The 20,521-nt window shown below is 35.4% G+C and overlaps 1 long non-coding RNA gene across 1 annotated transcript in view; it reads left to right on the top strand.

Moving 5' to 3' along the window:
• The first annotated feature begins 4,519 nt into the window (after positions 1 to 4,519).
• Positions 4,520 to 20,521, top strand: part of LOC125934448 (uncharacterized) — a 391,501-nt gene continuing 375,499 nt past the window's right edge. The window contains exon 1 of the long non-coding RNA XR_007461403.1: positions 4,520 to 4,595. This is a non-coding gene — a long non-coding RNA (uncharacterized LOC125934448). The remainder of the gene's footprint in view (positions 4,596 to 20,521) is intronic.

The raw sequence follows: 20,521 nt of genomic DNA, 5'->3' as shown, positions 1-20,521 counted from the left end.
ATTATTTCATCAAATTCATACAACAGTCCTATGGCACTTTGAAAGTTATAGTGACTTTCTTAAGTTCTCATAGTTAGAGAAATCCTACTCAGGATTGCTGGCTAATTCCAAAGTCAATGTTATTAACCACTCCAACTTAAAGGGATAGAAATTTATCTTCATCTTTTTCTTTCACTTCTCCTATTTGGAGAAATAATAAAAAAGAGGAAAATCTATCTCCTCTGCACCTCTGGAGGGTAAATTTTCTGCTCTGTGGAGTCAGAAGGAGAGAATCAGTCGGAGAAATAATAAAAATGATGACAACTGTGCCAGTTCTATGGAGGAGAGGAAAATGAATCACTTCATGGCATCAGGGTGCATTTGGAAAGTAGGACTTTGAGTAATCCTAGGAAGAAGCTTTATTTCTGAGCAATGTGGGATCCTCTCTCATGGCCCAACATGAGGCCAAAAAGTACCCACTCATTCCTAATAGGGGCAAACATCCGCACACCTCTCTCTCTCTCTCTCTCTCTCTCTCTCTCTCCTTTCTCTCTCTCTCCTTTCTCTCGGCTTCAATGTCAATATGGACCCCAAACTTAGTACTTGTACGACTAGACACATGAGTGTTTCCAGCTGAGAAAACGAATTTTTCACACATTGCTGGAATCCTAACCCTGAGCAGACACAGCATTCTCCCAGCATATAGGTTTTCTGAGTGAAATCAGTGCTGCTGACAGGATCCACATTTTCAATCTATATTCATCCACACAGCATCATATCTTCTTGGGGAGGGCATTGTCATACAGTTGAAGCTAATGTTCTGTCAGACTTTTATCTTGCTAGTCTATCATTACAATCCCAACTGAACCAGAAGGCCTCAGGGGTTTTCTGTTGCTCTCAGTCAATCAGTATGGCAGTTACCAACACACTGATCCAAAGGAGACAGTCACTGCACGGAATTTCCACATTTGGCATCTTTTCTTCTTCCTACATAAGAAAGCTGGAATAATTAATTGGAAACTACTGAAAAGCATTAAGTTTGAAGTATTTGGCCGGGCTATGAGTTTCAATTAACATTTGTAAATTTCTAGCCTTCTCTCTAGCTGTTATATATATATTAAAATAAAACTGCTGCTAAAATTTAAAGTTCTGGAAGAGATTTTCAAACTGTACACTGTTAACTGCATCTTCTTAAGGAGGTAGTATTTAGATTTTGAGAGGGAAAATGACTCTAATAATGTTAAATGCATATGGGACTATTTAAAAATAAGTATTTTATATTATAATATGTACATTTCCGCATAACTGGGATCTTCCCTTTCATTGCTCTTTTAAAATTTTTTGTGGGAATTATTCCAGATATATTATATATTTCCTGCCTTTTTAAACATAATACATTGAACATAATTTAACCTTATTCTAGAGAGCTCAGAACATCATTATAAATATACATTATTGTGTTATGGGATAGTGATGCTGTGTTGGATTCTATATAATGTAGTAAGTCAGGTCTTCCTATAGACAAATTTCTTTCTATCTTTAATTAATTAAATCTCTACATATGGTTATCAAGTTCCAATTATTTGTCAAATGCTATGTTCAATAAACATCAATAAACCAAAATAGACACTATCTTTGTCTTCTTGAATTTAGTCTAGACTGAAGTGGGTATAGATAGAATAAATACATGCAAAAAATATGTAATTCAAATATAATAAATGCCAAGAAGATAAAGAACAGGATGTCATTATAGAGAGGAGCAGAGTTATCTAATTAGGTTAAAGAGTTAGGGAAAGGTTCTGAGGAAGTAAAGTTTTTCCAATGATATTTTTAAAATTAGGAATTAGCTGGAGAAAAGGAATAGCTTGTACAAAGGGCTTAAGGTGGGAAAGACCTCAGAAAACCCAAAGCCTGGATGGAAGGTTCAAATTGCTATAGCATATTATGGGAGTGGGGTTTCAGAAGGATATCACGCTCTCTAAATGTTTTAAGAGAAAGAGCTTCTAATTACTTCCCAATAAATTATTTTAAAATTTAGGGGGAAAAGCTACAGAGTTCAGGACAATTTGATACAAAAAGAACTAAGTATTCTTAAGCATTAATGAGGATTTAGGTCAAATGCAGATATAATCCACAGGTTACCTTTATGTTTGTTATTCATCATCAAATTTTCCCTTAAGTTAATTGAGGATTCCCTATAGAAATTAAAATGAGTCTGACAAGGGATAAAACAAACAAAATGATTTATGCCAGTTTAAGCCCCCAAGTCATTGTTTCTCAGATTCCCACCTCATTAGACCTCAGGAATTTCTATAAAGGGATTATTAAACGAATTGTTATTTTAGTTCCTGTAGCACATTGCTGATGTGAAAACAGCTTATATGTAAAGCAAAATAAGTTATGGTAAATTAGCATAAGGTTTAGTATTTTAATAGCCAGCAAATCTCAGAATAATGGAAGTGTCTCTGGATTATTATTAAAATCAAGAATAAGATGAATAAGATGACTTCCTCAAAGAACTTCCATGCTTCATTTTATTATACCATACCATAGAAACAATTTTCTTCTTGAAAAAAAAATGATTAAAACAAAAATATATTATGTTTATCATTCATTTGAAATACCAATACTTAAATAAGCATGTAGAAAATATTTTGCTTCCTGGGAATTGATTTTCTGTTGATCTAAAAAAAAAAAGAAAGAAAGAAAGAAAAGAAAGGAGAGAGAGAGATTCTTAAGATTCATGGACTGGTTCTTAAATTCATCGTAAGCATTGAAATTCATTAGCCCATTAATGACATTCAGTATGTGTTATACATAATATACCCATAAAATTGATCATTAAAACTCAGAGCAATAGAATTTCATACTAGAATGTATGTGTACTCAAGACAAAACTAATTCTAGTGCTTGCTAATACCAGCATTATTAGAAAACCTTTCCCTTGTTTTACTTTTTAAAGTAATTAGAAATTTGCTTAAAAATCCCCACTGACATGAAATGTTAATATTGGTGCAATTAATGAAATGCTAATATTTATGAATTAATTGGCAAAAATCTTGATGAAAGAAAGCTAACAAAAATCATTTATGCAGAATCTACCAGAGGACAAGATTTGTCCTTGGTGACTTGCTCATTTTGCTTTCAGATTATTAGTTAGTAAAATAGTCAGTGATATTTCAGCAAATTCTTAGTTGAAAGAGTTCTCTAAGACAAAGTTAACAAGCTAGCTTTTAACATAATATGTTAATTGAAAATATTGGAGGTGATATTTCTCAGCCACTAACTTAGATATGCAGGAAAATAATGTAATTCTTGTTTTCTATGACTTTCTATCTTGAGCTTCCATTCTTCTTGATGGTCAAACATATATAGTATTAGTGTGCTCCATGTCGCCTCAAGCTATTTTAGAATTAAACTAATAAATACTGTATTTACTGTGCTCTACTCTTACCAGCACTGCCTCTAGATGCACCTGATTTTCTGGAATCATATCAGTATTTGCTCAGCCTCCTTGTTTCAACCTATGTTCTATTCACAGTGACATATTGTTGTCTTTTTTGGCATCTTAGCATCACATCTGAAATTGCTCCCTATCTTCCAGCTCTTAGTGTCACAGTGTCACCATGTTTGGTTCCAGAGGAAAACAAATAGCAGCCCCCCCTGCCATGTTACATGGGCTGGGGCTAATTTGTTTAGGCATGGTCTATCCTCCCAAACTATCTTGGTTCTAAAAACTCACAGCAGGGTTGGGTGCCTGCTAGGGCATATAGGCCCAGATCCTGCCTAGTGTCAGTGATCCTACTGTCTTAGAGGAGTCATAGCTGAGGTAACCATCTTGGCAAATATTTTCACAAGTTTTTTTTTTTTCTTTTTCTTTGTGATGCCTGGATTTCAGCCTTTGTACACTAATAAATCACAAACTGACACTATTTTTTTCTGGCCCCACCACAGAAACTTCTTTTGGGGGATTGATATAGCCTTCTGAAGGTTTAGGCCTTTTGCTGATGCCAAAAGCCAAATAGCAACTTGGCCACCACTTCACATTGTGTTGTTATTATATACTTTCTTTGTCATTGTAAAACTTGAGACTAAATGTAACTTAGAAATTAGGAATTTATTGATGAAAGCTTATGAAAAGGGAGGAAGGAAGGAGGGAATAACATTCACTTGTGATAAAAAATAGACCTTTTTACAAAGACTTTAACATAAACCCCATCCCCCCAAAACATCATTAAATTTGGGGATAACCAGGGTAAAAAAAATAGAGGAAGATGTCTCCTATCTCTACTTCTTTCTTAAAAACACACTTCCTTTTTTGCACAGTGTCCCATGTGTTTAGTTCCAGCTTCAGATGATTTTAACCCTTGTGTTGTTTTAACATCTTACTGTTAAAAACCTTGTTCTTTAGAATCATTCTCTATAGAGCCAAACAATTTATAGCCATGAGTCAAATGTACATTTCAGCAAGGTCCTCTAAAAATAAACTCTTATCCCAAATGTACCCAAGTTATTTTGAGGTACAAAGCAAGTCAGTGGTGAAAACTATTTGTGTCAGGCTGGCTACTGTGTGATCACTCCCATGGATGTGGGTTGGGCCATGTCACAATTAACAGGTAAGATGAAGAGAATTTGGGAGAATTTGAAAGAAAGTTCATTACTCAGACAAGGGATTCCTGTGAAGAATAGAATTGGCACAAATAGACCTGGGATGTGGTGACTATGGTAGAAGGAGTGGGTTGTGCCTTTGTTGTAAGACTAGGGAATTTGCTAGACTTAGGTTGGCAATTTTCAAGGTCTCTTTTAATGTTCCACAGGGGCCAAAGGAAGGGGCATGCACCAGCTTTCCTATCAGCTTGTTTAGATCCGAGGCTTGGGGCGCCTGGGTGGCTCAGTCGGTTAAGCCTCCGACTTCAGCTCAGGTCACGATCTGGTGGTCCGTGGGTTTGAGCCCCGCGTAGGGCTCTGGGCTGATGGCTCACAGCCTGGAGCCTGCTTCCGATTCTGTGTCTCCCTCTCTCTCTACCCCTCCCCCGTTCATGCTCTGTCTCTCTCTGTCTCAAAAATAAATAAACGTTAGATCTGAGGCTAGGAGGGAAGGAGAAACTAAGGCTTATAAGATGTTAGTGATTCAACATCAAAAAATGGGTTCAAACTCTACTGCACTGGTCTTTCCCTGCTGTATGAGAATGCCCTGGTTCCCCTAACTCTAGCAACCAAAGGCAGCTTCCTCCCAGAACAAATGAAGATAAAGCAAAAATTGCTAAGAGAGCAGGCTGACTAAACCAAATAGGGAAACAAAAATTAAGAATGCCAAGGTCTGGTTCCTTCTTTCCTTTTGTACCTATTTCCTGAGGCAAACGTGGGATCGTATAAGAGCAGTGGCATGCTAGAACCTTGTGACCCTCCGATATATATTTTCTAAAGGGCTAGAAATTGTAGAGTATAAAAATTTCTTTTATTCTAAGATTATTCTTCTAAGATTTTGCTAATAGAGTGATAATATTTGTAGGACAGAAACAAATATAAACATTACAATAGATTTCAAATTCAGGCCTCCAAGTATGTTTTTCTTTTTTCTTTTCCTTCCTTCTTTTTTTCAATGAGTAAGTTCCTATCTATGTATCAAACCAAGTCCTTTTTCAGGTGCTGGGGTCTGTTAGTAAGCCAGAGAAATCAACTGTCCTTATAGAGTTTGTTTTTTATGGGTGGTGACACAATTTCTTTTTAAAAAAGAAAAACAAAACAAAACAAACAAAAAACAACAACAAAACAAAACCTACAACTTCAGACCTATTAAGTTCTGTGAAGGATATTGAGTGCCTAACCTAGCCTGAGTGCAAAGGAAGGCCGCCCTTGGGATTGATGGTTAGCCTGAAACCCAAAGTACCAGCTCAGAAAGTCTTTGAAGAAGTTAATGCTGGGTGCAGATGTTTCCATTTTCTAATTTTAGTGGTTATCCAGCATTATATTTAATTGGCCAGATAGAAATAGGGCAAAAATTGAAATGGGCCTCTCTGCCTCTGTAATGAATTAAATAGTTTTCCATAGCATTAGCTGTAAACGACACTACTGAACTGACAATTTCTTCCTTGTTTGGGCTTTATTTAAACTTCTGAATGGCATTGAGAGGTTATTAGAGATTAATCTTCAATTAGGTATTCTGATAGCCCAAGAAATTGTCCAAAGGTCCCTCTGGCCATAGTTTTTTTTAGCATTAAAGAGATATTGAATTAATAATATTTTGCCATCTCTCCAGACCTTTAAACTCCTGTGACTGATGTCCAATCATTTAGCCCACTTAAATAGAATGTCACACTGTGAGTCTTCCATTCTGAATAGGTCACCATAGGCTAGTGCTCATTAGTGTTGAGTGTCCATTTCAGAAGCTGCAACAGCCACTCAACCCCCATGTTTTAAGAAAATAAGTAGAAAATTATTTTGTCACAAATGGAAGGGTTATGAAGACAATGCCATATGTCAGTAGTATTGTGACTGAAAAATGTCATCTAGGCTCTATAGTGCTGTATAATTCTCCAACCTAAAGCCATAAAATAAGATTGGGTTAGTGAGTGAGGCTCATGGCAGAGTTCCCAGACCTATCCAGAGAGTTGTGGACTGCACAGCATAGTGTTCAAAGCCCAGTGTCGAAAGCAGAAGGGGCTGGACAAGACAGTTTTGATTTATGTGGGATTCTCATCCACCAAACAAGACTTGAAGGAATTAATCAAGTACTTGCAGTGAAAATTTAAAGAGAAACGTTGGGAACGAATAACCTGAGAAGAATCTCCCTTGTTCTGTTACCCTGAAAAGTTAAGGGTTTCTTTTCTTTCTCTTTTACAATTTTTTTTAAAGCTTACATCTTTATTAGACTATGAGAACATATATTATCACTTAGGAACTTATTTTTTAATTAACTTTTCCCTTTCTTTACCTCGTTTCTGTAACTCCATTACATATACAGACTTTGTGCACTTTACTCATAATAAGACTCCTAAAGGTATAAATTAGAGGGCTTGACAAATTATAATTTCAAAACTTGGAATTTTTAAGAAAGAAAGATATGGTGAAAAGGACTCATTAATTAGTTTGGATTAGATTACTTTGTACACTTCTAATGTCTTTGACTCCCAGCATTGCTTCCTTCTTTTTAATTTTTTTAATGTTTATTTATTTTTGAAAGAAAGAGAGACAAAGCAAGCAAGGGAGTGGGGGAGAGAGAGAGAGAGAGAGAGAGAGAGAGAGAATGAATCCAAAGCAGGACCCTGGCTCCGAGCTGTCAGCACAGAGTCCAACATGGGGCTCAACCCATGAACCATGAGATGATGACCTGAGATAAAGTTAGACTCTTAACTGACTGAGCCACCCAGAGGTCCCAAGCATTGCTTCCTTCTTGTAGGAGTTCTTCAATTTGATTTTCCTTTAGGCAATTACATCCTTTCCTCATTCCCACTTGTGTGCAGTTTTGTAGAATTGTCAGTGGAGATAACTCACCTTCCAGAGCAAAGGGTGGATAAACATGTGACCCAAATTACACCAAGAAATTATTCTCTTACATCTATATTTAGAAGGGATGTATAAGAGAGGGAAAATGGTTGTCTCTGATTCATCCCTATATAGAAAATTAAATAATTCCTATTAGTTTCTTCTTCCTCACATTACTGAAGCTGCCCTGTATGTAACCTGTACTTACTAAGATCTGGTTGTAATGGATTCCTTCATTTTGGAAGCTATTCTATTTCTTTATAATACATTCATGTTTAAGCAAAAGTAATTCTTTGGGTTGTAGTCTAAGAACATGAACTGATACTATGATATCAAAACCTTCATTCAACCAGATAAGCTAAAGAAATAATTACTTGGCCAAAGACATTAAGAATATAGCAAATATATCTGATTATGTTATAAGGGAATAGCATGTATTGGGGGGCTTGGGGCATTGAAAACAATTAGTGTGGACCTTGAATTTGGGAGACCTTAAATTCTAGACTCTGTAATTTGCTGTGATATAGTACAAAAGAACAGAGAAAAGGGAAAACCCAATTTCTAGACTGTGTCCATGACATCTATGGCGTTATACCATGATATCGGTGAGTTTCACTTATCTCTGAGGTCATGGAAATGGGCTGGGTTATCTGAAGATTCTGTTTAGCTCTATAATTGAGTAACTATGTACTTTTTTATTTTTTTTTAGTGTTTATTTATTTTTGAGACAGAGAGAGAGCATGAATAGGGGAGGGTCAGAGACAGAGGGAGACACAGAATCTGAAACAGGCTCCAGGCTCTGAGCTGTCAGCACAGAGCCCGACGCGGGGCTTGAACTCACCAACCAGGAGATCATGACCTGGGCTGAAGTCAGACGCTCAACCTACTGAGCCACCCAGGCACCCCTGTAACTATGTATTTTTATTCTTTAAGCCATGGTGAAATGTTGGAAGTTTCTGAGCAGAAGGAAGACATAATAAAAAACATTTTAGGATCAATTAAAAAAATGACATTTGTGTAGTCAAAAATGAAATAGAATATCTAAATTATTCTTTACTTATACGTTTTAAGACAGGTTTGTGAAATGCTGACCTTTACAGCAAGAAAACTACTTGGGATTACTAGTTAAAGTCCAAGGCCAGTCAATGAAGGGAAATCCAGATCTAACATATTAGGTACAAGTTTTATCTGGGGTAAGGAAAATTCATTTAGGAAAAGCAATGCTAGTGAAAATGAAAAAAAACAGCAAGAAACTTTAACAAATTCTCTAAGAGGATATTTATCACTTAAATTAACAACTGCTAATAAGCAAAAGTAAATTTATTTTGATTATTTGAAACAATTTTAAATTGAGCTTATAACTGACTGTGTTGGAATGTTGAAAAGATATTTATTCATTTATTTATTTATTTTAAGATTATTTATTTTGAGAGAGACAGAGGCAGCCTGAGTGGGAGAGGAGCAGAGAGAGAGAGAGAGAGAGAGAGAGAGAGAGAGATTCCCAAACAGGTTCTTCACTGTCAGCACAGAGTCCAATGTGGGGCTCAAACTTACGAATCATTAGATCATGACCCGAGCTGAAATGGAGTCAGACACTTAACCAACTGAGCCACCCAGGCATCTGAAAGGAAAGTTTTTAAAATTAAAGCATACATCTGATCTCGAAGCCTCTCACCAATACGTTTAAAAAAATGCATGTGTATGAAATATGCAGAAAAAACCCACAGAAAAAACAAAACAATGAATTATTATAAAACCAACATCCATGTGACTATCACTCAGATCAACAAACAGGTCATGAGCTGTACCCTGGAAGCTCTTTCTACCTTCTTCTTCCTCATCTCCAAGGGAGACATCATCCTGACATTTATTGTAATCACTCCTTTGGTTGTACCATGTTTTTTCATGTAATCATAACTTATTTTTGCCTATTTTTGGGGGGGTTTTGTACTAACAGAAATATATGGAAAGTCTTTTACTGTGCTTGACTTCTTTCACTTAAGGTTATCATTGTGAGATACATCTGTGTTGTTGTGGGAAGCTGTATCTCAATCAATTCAGGTGCAGTATAGTATTACATCATGGATATGCTGAAATTTATCTATTATTATATTAATGGGTGTTGGAGCTGTTTACCCTATTGACTCTAAATCATAGTACTATCAACATCCACATACATGTTTCTTTTAAGCTCATGTACTTGCATTTCTACTGGGAAATTTTTAAAGGGTGGATTTCCATATAACATATGACTATGGGTTAAAACTATATAACTATGGGTTATATGTATGTTGCATGTATGTTCACCTTTAGGAGATAACATATTTTCTAAAGATATTTTAGCAAGTTATACTCCAACCATCACTGAATGAGAGTTTTCATTGGTATGCTTATTTGACACTTGCATATAGTATTTTTAATTTTAGCTATTTTTATGCTTGTGAAGTGTTTTTTCATTGCGATTTTAATTTGCACCTCCCTAATTAATAAGAGGTTGAGTACCTTTTTTTTTTAAGTTTATTCCCACTTTTATATCCTCTTTTGTGAAATGCCAGTTCAAGTCTAATTTCCTATGTCTTTGGTTGATAATTTTCATTATTTTTGGAAGGTTCAAAGCTATTATCTGCTCAAATATGATGGCTGTCTTTTTCTCGTTCTTATTTTTCTAGATGTTCTTACTGTAAATTTCATGGTTGTTGTTCTCCTCTTTGTACTTTCCTTCTTTGTCTCTCTGCTTCATTCATTATTCTGAGTTATCATTCATTTCACTAATTCTTTTGTCACTTATGTTTAGCCTGTGCTAATCCCATCTGCTGAGTTCTTAATTTCAATTATTTTATTTTTATGTTCTAAAATTTCCACTATTTTTTTAAATTTCTATCTATGTCAATATTCTGCTAATAGTCTTTTATTCTGTTTGAACATATAGAGTGGTTACTTTTAAATTCTGAGTGGCTACTCTAGTATCTGGACCATAAGTAGATCTGCTTTTATTTTTTAATATTTCTGCTGATTTGGATCATGTAATTTTGGATCATGTACCTGGTTATTTTTTTTTATTTTATTGGGCATTGTTTTTATAAAATTATTTGTAGAAATAATTCGAGGTCTCTGATATTATCTTCTTTCAGATAGGATATAGATTTTCTTCCTAACCTGGGAAATGTTGGCTTTAGCTTATTTGGAGATGAGTTACAAGTCCCTGAAGCGGTCAATTTTTTATTAAGTTTATTAATTTATTTTGAGACAGACTAAGATGGCACAAGCAGAGGGAGGTGCAGAAAGGTGGGGGGGGGGGAGAGAGAGAGAGAGAAAGAGAGAATCCCAAGCAGACTCCACACTGCCAACACAGAGCCAGATGTGGGGCTCGAACCCACAAAACTGTGAGATCATGACCTGAGCCGAAACCAAGAGTCGGACGCTCAACCAACTGAACTACCCAGGTATCCCTGCCTATTTCTCCTTTAAACCTATTCCCAAGATGTAGTATTTCAGTATCCTCCTCAAAACAAGGGAGATTCCTTAGGTTTCCTTTACCTGGCAGCTTAGATATTAATATCCATCCATCCACTTAACCCAACAAGGCTGCAAAAACAATGATCAGCAAACAAGTTAGAAAAAAAAAAAGGTGGCCTCAAATTCCAACCTAACCTCCCTGAACCTTTATCTTCCTGGCCCAGTAATTCTTTATTATTTTATTAGGCTTTTCATTTGCTTGAGCAGTTTTTAAATATACACACAGATGTTAAATATTATAAATATATGTGTAGTTTTTTTACTTCAGTGGAGGACTTCTCCAAAGTAATATGTCATTTCTGAAAGTGTAAATTCCTTATTTGGTTCAATTCATTTTTTATACTGCTACTATAATTTTAGAACAGACCTTTCATTTCATCCATTCCATTCTATTCCATTCCATTCCATTGAGGATAACGTTTAAACACCTTAGCTCATAATTTGTAGCTTTCTGTAATGTAACTTTAATCTTATCTTCCAACTTTATATAATGTCATCCCTACCACATGCATTATTATTCTAAGGCTATGAAACTACATTGTTCCCCAGTTACAGGGGACAATCTAATGTTCTTATGCCTTTTCTTAAGCTGTTTCTACTGTCAGAGTATGCTTTCAATGTTTGGTGGTAAAATCCTATTCATCTTTCTAGACAGCTTTAATGTCAGCTCTTATGTGAATGAAGGTGCTAAACCCATCTCAAACATGGACACAAAAACACTGCAGAACTGATCATTCCCTCCTCACTTTCTAACATGATTTCTCATGTAGTTTCTCAGTAAACCACACTAACCTGTTTCCTGAAACTACCCTACTTCCATACCTCCTACCTTCATGCTTTTGCTCATAATAATCTCTTTGCCTAAATCTCATGCCTCAAAGATATTCCATTGATTGTTTATGGCCCACAAAAACTGACTTAATACATCATTCCTGCTTATTCTGTCTATACCTCACTTTGTCCATACATCAATTATAGTCATTTGTTTTCTAAATTACTGGTCACATGTTTTTCTTCCTGGAGGAAGAGATCATGTTTAGTTTATCTTTTTTTGCCCAGAATTTAAAATAATAATTGATGTATTCATAATATGTCATCCGTGTACAATTAATATGTGATTGATACAAGAGTAAATGCATAAATGAATGCATGAATACATATAATGTGTCTCTATTTCACTAGTTATGAAATAGTTTTCCACAAATGGCTTCAGAAATTCAGTTTATATAATGGACCCAAAGTTCAGGTCATCACATTTTCATTTTTCATGATAGTAGGGGAAAATGGCAGGAATTAATAAAAGCCAGGCACAATTCCAAAACCTCATTTAGTTGGTATTTTATCTTGCTTCCACTAAAGTGTGACTAACAAATAGAATGATGCTTTATTCTCTCCATTTGGGTTTTGCTTGTTAGACTGTAGTGGAGATGTTATTGAGCTGTGAAAATGTTGAAAGTGATCATCTCCAAACAGCAGTAGACATAAGAATCAACTCAAAAAATTGTTAACATTGCAGATTTCTGACCCTAAGTATCTGGTTCAGTAGGGCAGTGTCGGAGCCCAGGAATAAGCATTTTATTAAGTGCCTTATGTAATTTTGTTTCAAGAAAAAAATTTTTAAGAGATTGTATTAGTAGGCTCCAGTTTCCATCAGCCATTGGCCTAAAAATATGCAAACTATTGGGCACAAAGGTAAAGCCTAAGTAACAAGATGCTAAGCTCTAGAAAGCTGAATAGAGCTATCTCAACTCTATACATTTGACATAGTGAGTAAAATGAAACTTCATCTTTCCATATCTACCAGAAACCAAAGGGGCATAAATACCAGGCAATAGTAGTGGTGGAAGAGAATTTATCAATTGCCTTAGAAACCAATTAAATATTACTTAAGAAAAACAACAAGTCAGAAGGAGACACAAACTTAAATTAAGAACATATGTTATCCTGAAAGGTATTTCTCTGGGCTAAAATCTACCCCAATCCCTACAAATGTTTTTCTTCTAATAATTCCTTTCTCCCTATTGTCTGCCTGCCATTCTTCTAAATGATGATACCTAACAAAGATTATAACCTGGCAACTGGGATTTGACAGACCATGAAATTGTTTGTGCACTAGATGGATGAAATATTGAGATTTTGATCGACTCAAAGGAATTTATTAATTTATTTCAGAAATATTGTCTAACCAAATAAATAGCTTTATTTAGTGCTTTGAAAATGTCTTTTGATTTGTTTGTAATGGGGCATGTCAGTACTTTTTAACAGATGTCTTCTCAAGTTCATGACCTTGATGGGACTCATTTGGTCAGAACAAAAAATACACAAGCTTTTGTAAGTATGGGCTAACATAATACAACCCATACACCTAAAAAGAAAAAGTATTTACAATTACAAGTATGAATATGCAATGCCATTTTTGCTATCTTTTTCCCCCAGATTTTTATAGCATCACATTCAAACTATACCTGTCATTTTGAATTAGAAACATGTGTCAGTATTTGGAAAGAGTAACATGTTAAAATATGGGCCCAACTCATATGCTATATATGTGAAGTTGTTAGCATATTCTGGCTTTCTGGATCCACCAAGTTGGCTATTATGGAAACATTAATTGGAGTATGTGGGTGTGCTCTGATTTGTTTTTATTTATTTTGAGAGACAGAGAGAGAGAAAGAGAGAGAGAGAGAGTGCACGTGGGGGAGGGGTAGAGAGAGAGGGAGAGAAAGAGAATCTCAAGCAGGCTCTGTGCTGTCAGCATGGAGCCTGAAATGGTGCTCAAACTCATGAACTGTGAAGCCATGACCTGAGCCAAAATCAGATGCTTAACCAACTGAGCCACTCAGGTGCCCCTTATGATATATCCATAGAAATGACATGATTGGCCAAGAAAGCATATTAGCATATGTTTTAGTTATGAAATGTGATTCTCCATGGATCTCAGTTTTAGCTCTGCTTATTATTTTAGTTCTTTAAAACTCTAATGATTAGCACATTTAGATATCAGGTGTTTTAATCTGGAGCAATTTATTTTATTATTTTTTTAAATATTTTTAGGGGTTTATCATAAATTAAATGCAAAAGGGGATTGAGAAAAAAAAGGTTTTGTGGTTGTGTCACACAATTTATCAAAATAAATAGCAAACTCCTGATTTTTGATGGAAATAATCACTATATATTTTATTTCTACCACCAATTATTTAACCAGTAAGGGACAGAGACTGAGTTGTAATTGTCTTCTTCCAAAATCCAAGCAAATATACTTTAAAAATGAAAGTTAGAGGATTTTGTTGTTGTTGTTGTTGTTGTTGTTGTTAATTTTGCTAAGTTTTATTTGGGGACTAAATTTGTTTTCACTAACAGCAGTGGAAAACAAAGTGCTAAAAGGGTCTGAGAGAGGGAGATTGAATCTGGAAGTGATGATCTAACAGAAATACTCACTTGAGAATTTTAGACAGGCATCAAAACCTGTGGGAACTTCTAAGAATGATTTTGGTTTACATATTACTGTGATGTTCCTACCTTTCAGCTGGCAAATATATGTGTATTATAAATCACAGGCCATATTAAAAATCCATTTCACACTGGTATTTACTTAGTTATCAGGACTATATTAGCATAAAAAGAATGACGTTTAAGGTTTCCAACCATATGTCCTGCGAAATTGTCTTTATAATCATGAGAAGCGGCACAATCACATTTACACTGGGCAGCCTGGCATGTGCACAGTGCCTGACTTGAGATGTGTTCAATTAAAGAAATGAGTGATGTTCTGAAGGATAAGACTTATTTTTGTATTGTATCTGTCAACTTGTTCTTGCACACAAATGCTCTTTCTTCCCCTTTATGTCTCTGTCCTACTATATAAAAGGATTGATGTAGGTAATAAACCTGACCTACTTCCTAGATTTAAAACTGCATCTGTCGGTAACTTGCTAAAGAGTTTGATCTCTGATGAGCTAATCAAGTCTTATACTGTCACCCCAATAGGGCACACATGGAGTCATAAAATTGTTTCACCCTGTTATGTGTAAGTTGGAATAAAAAGGTATTAGCACAATGTCAGCACAAATGCTTCTAGAGTTCTTTTCCTTAAAGGAACTGATCTCTTCCTAAGACATAGGACCAAAACGAAGAACAGGACACCTAAACCACCATTATCTATGTACTTTCTTATAGGAAAGTATACACAGACATTTCTCAGGCCTGATGGGTAAGAATAACAGGAGGACATATATGATTTTTAAAAACTGGCACATTGTAGTATACAGTCAGTAGCTTCAAGAAACCAAAGAAATGCTTTAACTGGCCTTTTTGGATACATGACACACTTCACTTCTTAAACAGAATAAAGCTCCTATATGCAAGTGCTTTTTATTTTATTTGTTATCACTTCTCAGATGAAATACCAGTGGACTAACTGGGATGCTGGCTAAGCTGGATCCTGAACCATGATCAAAATTAATCATGCAGTCTGGGATTTAGTGACAAGCGTTCGAATGCCACATTGAAAATGGCAGCATCTGCTTAATACCATGAGCCCATCAGCATTGATGTATAACAGCACTAAGATAGGAACTGTTTTCGTCTGAAAGTAGAATAAGTATATATGTGATTAAATGATGAAGAAAATGAGTGTTAAAACTGAAGTCGCTTTAGAAATTGTTAAATCGTATTATTGAAATTAAATGGTTTAAGTTGTTGTTCCTGTTTGAAAGAAGAAAGTGAAATTGTCAACCATGAGTTTACTGATTATAAATACTTACCTACATTTGGTTCAACTTCTCAAGTATCCATAGAGACATTTAGACGGCAGCCTACTGTGTATGTTAGGCGAGATTTGGGTAATTAATAAAAATGAGGTGTTAAACCAGTAACAGGGAAGGAATTTAAACTAACCTTCTGCTCTACCCTTTTATCCTCCAATCTTAAATCAATGTATAAATTATATACTTGACAATAAATTAAATGCTTATGCTACAAATTATACATCAGAAACAAAATAATGAATTTATCTTTTTTTTGTAAGCATAAAGTTAGTTCAAAATGGGAAATGTGTGCTTTCACTGTACAGTCAGTTCTGCTGTAATGCAACATATACATTTCTAAAAATTACTCTGCTGTGCAAAACCACACAGTAAAATAGGGAACTTATAGGGTAAATGTGGTTAGGGTACAGCACTCAATAACTTTATTATTGACATCATTTTATAAGTATGATTGTGATTAACATTAAAAAATAGGAACCAAATAAAAATGGTAGCACAGTTTTACATATATTAAATGGTTAAGGAATACATAAAGACTACAAGAAGTGTGATACTTGAAAAAACCTGCTTGTAGAAGTGGCTATCAGAAAACTTCAGTTTATTTGAAAGGAGGGTTATCTCACAAGGAAAGCTATAATGCTATATAGGGATGGGTGCGTCTCACAACACAGGCAATGAGCTATGGTAACTGGTAGATGTTTGGGTGTGTATCTTCTGTATTCCAGTGCAACATGGGTCATCTGGGTGCAGTTTTTCAGTGTTCACCTAGCATGTCACCCAAATGAAATAGCATGTAGGTAAACACAATTCACATTACACTCATTATTACCTAGTATAACAATTGCATTGGGCCAAATTTATGTATTTAAAACAAGAGTTATAGGGGCACCTGAGTGGCCCAGTCAGTTAAGTGTCTGACTTCAGCTCAGGTCATGATCTCATGGTTCATGGGTTCAAGCCCTTTGTCAGGCTTTATGCTGTCAGCTCGGAGCCTGAATCCTGTTTCAGATTCTGTGTCTCCCTCTCTCTCTGCCCCTCCACCTCTTGTGTTCTCTCTCTCTCTCTGTCTCTCTCAAAAATAAACAAACATTAAATTTTAAAAAAATTTAAAAAAACCCACAAGCATTATAGCACAGCTGACTCAATTGGAATCTGTGCAAATTTTAGTTATAAAGTATATGCCCATTATGTCATAAACCTGTCATGACAAAATTTGAATATTCAGAAATACAGTATTGAACACAATTTTCCTTATGCTGAACATCTTTACGAGGCAAAGATTTGGGGTATTTTGCACTTTTGGCTTTCTCAAATCCACTTTCAATCTCTCCTATTTGAAGGATAACAATCTTTGCCAAATCTTTACAAAATTACTTTCTAAAGATTTTTTTTTTCAAATTGGAATCTCTTAATCATCAAGGAATAAAGAAAAGAGTTAATTTTAATTAAATACATACTATGGGCCAGGAACAATGCTACAAATTCTAACTGCCTCATATCATATGTTGTTCACTTAGAGCCCCCATGTTTGTTTTGTTGGTTTGCTAATATACTCATTTTATAGAACTGGTGACTATAGCGTAGAGTGTGTAAGCAATTTCTTGAAGTTCATATAGCAGATAAGTGCAAGGCTAATTACTTTAGTATTCTGATTCAGGTTCTTTAGAACCACTCAGAGGTAATTTTCAAGTTCTTGGCATGGAGATTTGAGAGAAAGGGCCTATAAAATTTCCATTCTGTTGACTGATAAGTTCTTTATAGTAGAGCATTATGCCTATTAACAAATGTATTACCCTTACATCTTTGGTGTGGTTTTAGTTTGCCTTATCAGAGAACTTAGGAGACTGAATGTAGAGATGCTTAATCTTTTCCGTTCCTTTAATTCAAGGGAAAAGATGTCCCTTGGGTCAAGAACCTAATTAGCATGGGTGTGGAGTGGGAAGAGCATTGCAAAATATATATTCTCTTCCAGATTGGTAAAGTTGTGGTCAAATAAGGGATCTTTACTTGTTACCCATCCTTTAAGAAGCTGATAAAAACTATGAACTCTCTCTTCTGGCAAATGCAATAGACACTTGATTAAAGCCCCTTAAAATAATGTATCCCCCGTTTCCCTCCTTCATGCAACAGTATTATCTTCAAGTGTTGCCTGCTTAAGCACTGAGGGGTGGCAGGAGGGAGGAAAGCAATTGTAGATTTGGCCAGAGGAAAAGTTGGTTCTCTGCCCAGGAAGTTACCTGGCTACTGCTAATTGCCAGCTATGAGGACTTATTTTGCTCTTTTTAAGGCTTCATGTCAGCTGTTATTCTAACTCTTTCTCCACCCATCAAATATCACTTGGAAGAACACAGCAGGTGCTCTGAGAGTGTTTGTCAGAAAATATAGATGTTTATATATGGTTACCAGATTTTGTAAATAAAAATATAGGACATAGAGTTAAATATGAATTTTAGATACACAACCTTTTAGGTTATAAGTATATTCCAAATATTTCATAGGACATTCTTATACTAAATAATTCACTTTTTAAATCTCAAATTCAAATTTAATTGGGGATCCTGTAGTTTATGTGGCATCCCTATGCTTATAAGCAATATATTCCAAGAGGCAGGTGTTCTCAGCAAGGCCCTCAGACAACCTTGCTTTAAAGATTGCCTTTTTTGATAATCCATGGTCATTTCTTTAAATTAATTGAAAAAAAAAATAGTAAAATTTTTGCTTCAGCCTCAGCCACTTAGGACTCATAATATCCTATCAAAAGGGTTGTCAGCATCTTAAATTCTTGCCTCGTTTTCACAGAGTAGCTAAAGGCAGGGCTTTAAGAGCTTTTATTTCCTCTTCTCAAATTGAATATATATTCAAAGGTTCTTTATGAGTACCTTTATGAATCCCTATTTATATGGGAAATAAAAGATTCCATATTATTTGACTCTTCTATGTTTCTATCTTGCTGGTGTTTTCCTGAACAAATACAGAACAAACCCTCAATGTATGGCACCCAGGACAAGTGAACATTTTCATATCAGCTAAAATGTAACCAAATCTATTGCACCTAAATGTCTCTTTTTGAGACATTTCAAACTTGGACTTCCAAAAATATTCACCAAATAATGAATGTCAGAAACCAATTCTTCCTCTATGGCATTTATTCATGTGATAAAGCCCACAAAGCTATCTTTAATTATTACTGTATAGGATATCCCGTTATCTTTAATTATCACTGCCGAATGGTTGAAAAATCAAATACTGCTGGCAATCAAGAGTCATTATACAATAGCATGATTGCATCTGTTCATATTAACAGATAAGCACAGAAAATCAAAACAGTGTCTGATTTAACCACTAAAACTGTCTGAACAAAATATTGTATCTAGCGCTCTTAATATCTTGCGGTGACTTTGATCTGATTAAAATCCAAAGAAACATAACCACAAATGCAAATGTTCTGGTGTTTCTGAAATTAATATTGCTGAATTTCACTGGACTGAATTGCTGGAATCCTAGTGAAGCAGAAGTGATTATAGGCACAGTATAAACTTATGATAGGAGGATATCTAAATCTCTGAGGCCGCAGGTGCAGGATTATAGCAAAACCCCAGTGAAACATTCAGTGTTCTGTCTAAATACCCCAGTACAAAATTAATTAGGCAGTTGATCACATAATAAAGCTATGATGGATGATCTAATGGAAACTAGCATCTCAGAGTCAATAACAAACTTGATTCTCTTATTAGATGCAGCTGATTTTCAGTACTGCCATTTACAAGATTGTATGCATAATAGAAGATAAAAAAAGAGGGGGGTTCTATTTTGAAAATGAGAACTCAGTTACAGTATTTATCTCTGTTGGAAACTATAATATGTAAGCAATGTAGAATTTGTAGATAGACATATCTGCAAGTAATTCTCTAAGATACTTTCCTGAAAATCACATCAAAGAACAGGGAAATAATGAGACAGGCTCCAGCTGTTGGATTCCTACAGCTTTTGATTTGTGCTCTACTAGAAACTCCAGGTTTTGATCCTGTGTTGATTATTTCCATGGTACTGAAGTTGATTTGTGCATTATTTAAAAACAGACAGTAGGCAGCAAACAAGGAAGAGTTTGCAAACTACATCTTAAAGGACATTTTGTTTCTGTCTTGTCATTTCTAGCATTCCACTTAAGGGCTTTGGTGATGTGCATGGCTACCTGTAGAGGAGCACACATTAAAAATGGAGAAGGTGCAGAACAGAGATAATCAAAGGTTTTAAAATGAGGATATTGCAAATAAAGTGACCATGGCATTCTGGGACTAGGGGATATAAAATGCCACATGTTCCATGTTGATTTTCAATTTCGTAAAACTGTGCAAATGATTCTGAGGGTGAGAACAGCTGCCCATTTTGAAACAAGGAATATTTACTCGGCATAGAAACCTTGCGGTTAAATATTACTAAAAAGTCAGGGCATCTGAGTAGCTCATTTGGTTAAGCGTCCGACTCTTGATTTTGTCTCAGGTCCCGATCTCACAGTCCTGAGATCCAGCCCCATATCAGGCTCTGTGCTGAGCATGGAGCCTGCTTGAGATTCTCTTTCTCCTTCTCCCTCTGCCCCTTTCCTGCTGGTGCTCCTTCTCTCTCTTTCTCTCTCTCTCTCAAAAAAAAAATTGACTAAAAAGTCAATCAGCACTGGGCATCCCTCTTCCTGACCCATGGCTTCAAATAGCTCTTGCTTAAAAGGCAGCCCACTTTTGAAAGAGTTCATCATTAGTTGTTTTCTCTAACACGTTATA

Source organism: Panthera uncia (assembly GCF_023721935.1).
Source record: "Panthera uncia isolate 11264 chromosome A1 unlocalized genomic scaffold, Puncia_PCG_1.0 HiC_scaffold_17, whole genome shotgun sequence".
NCBI classification, from domain to species: Eukaryota; Metazoa; Chordata; class Mammalia; order Carnivora; family Felidae; genus Panthera; species Panthera uncia.
Note: the sequence above shows the minus strand (reverse complement) of the source record. Positions and strands in the feature narration are given on the sequence as shown.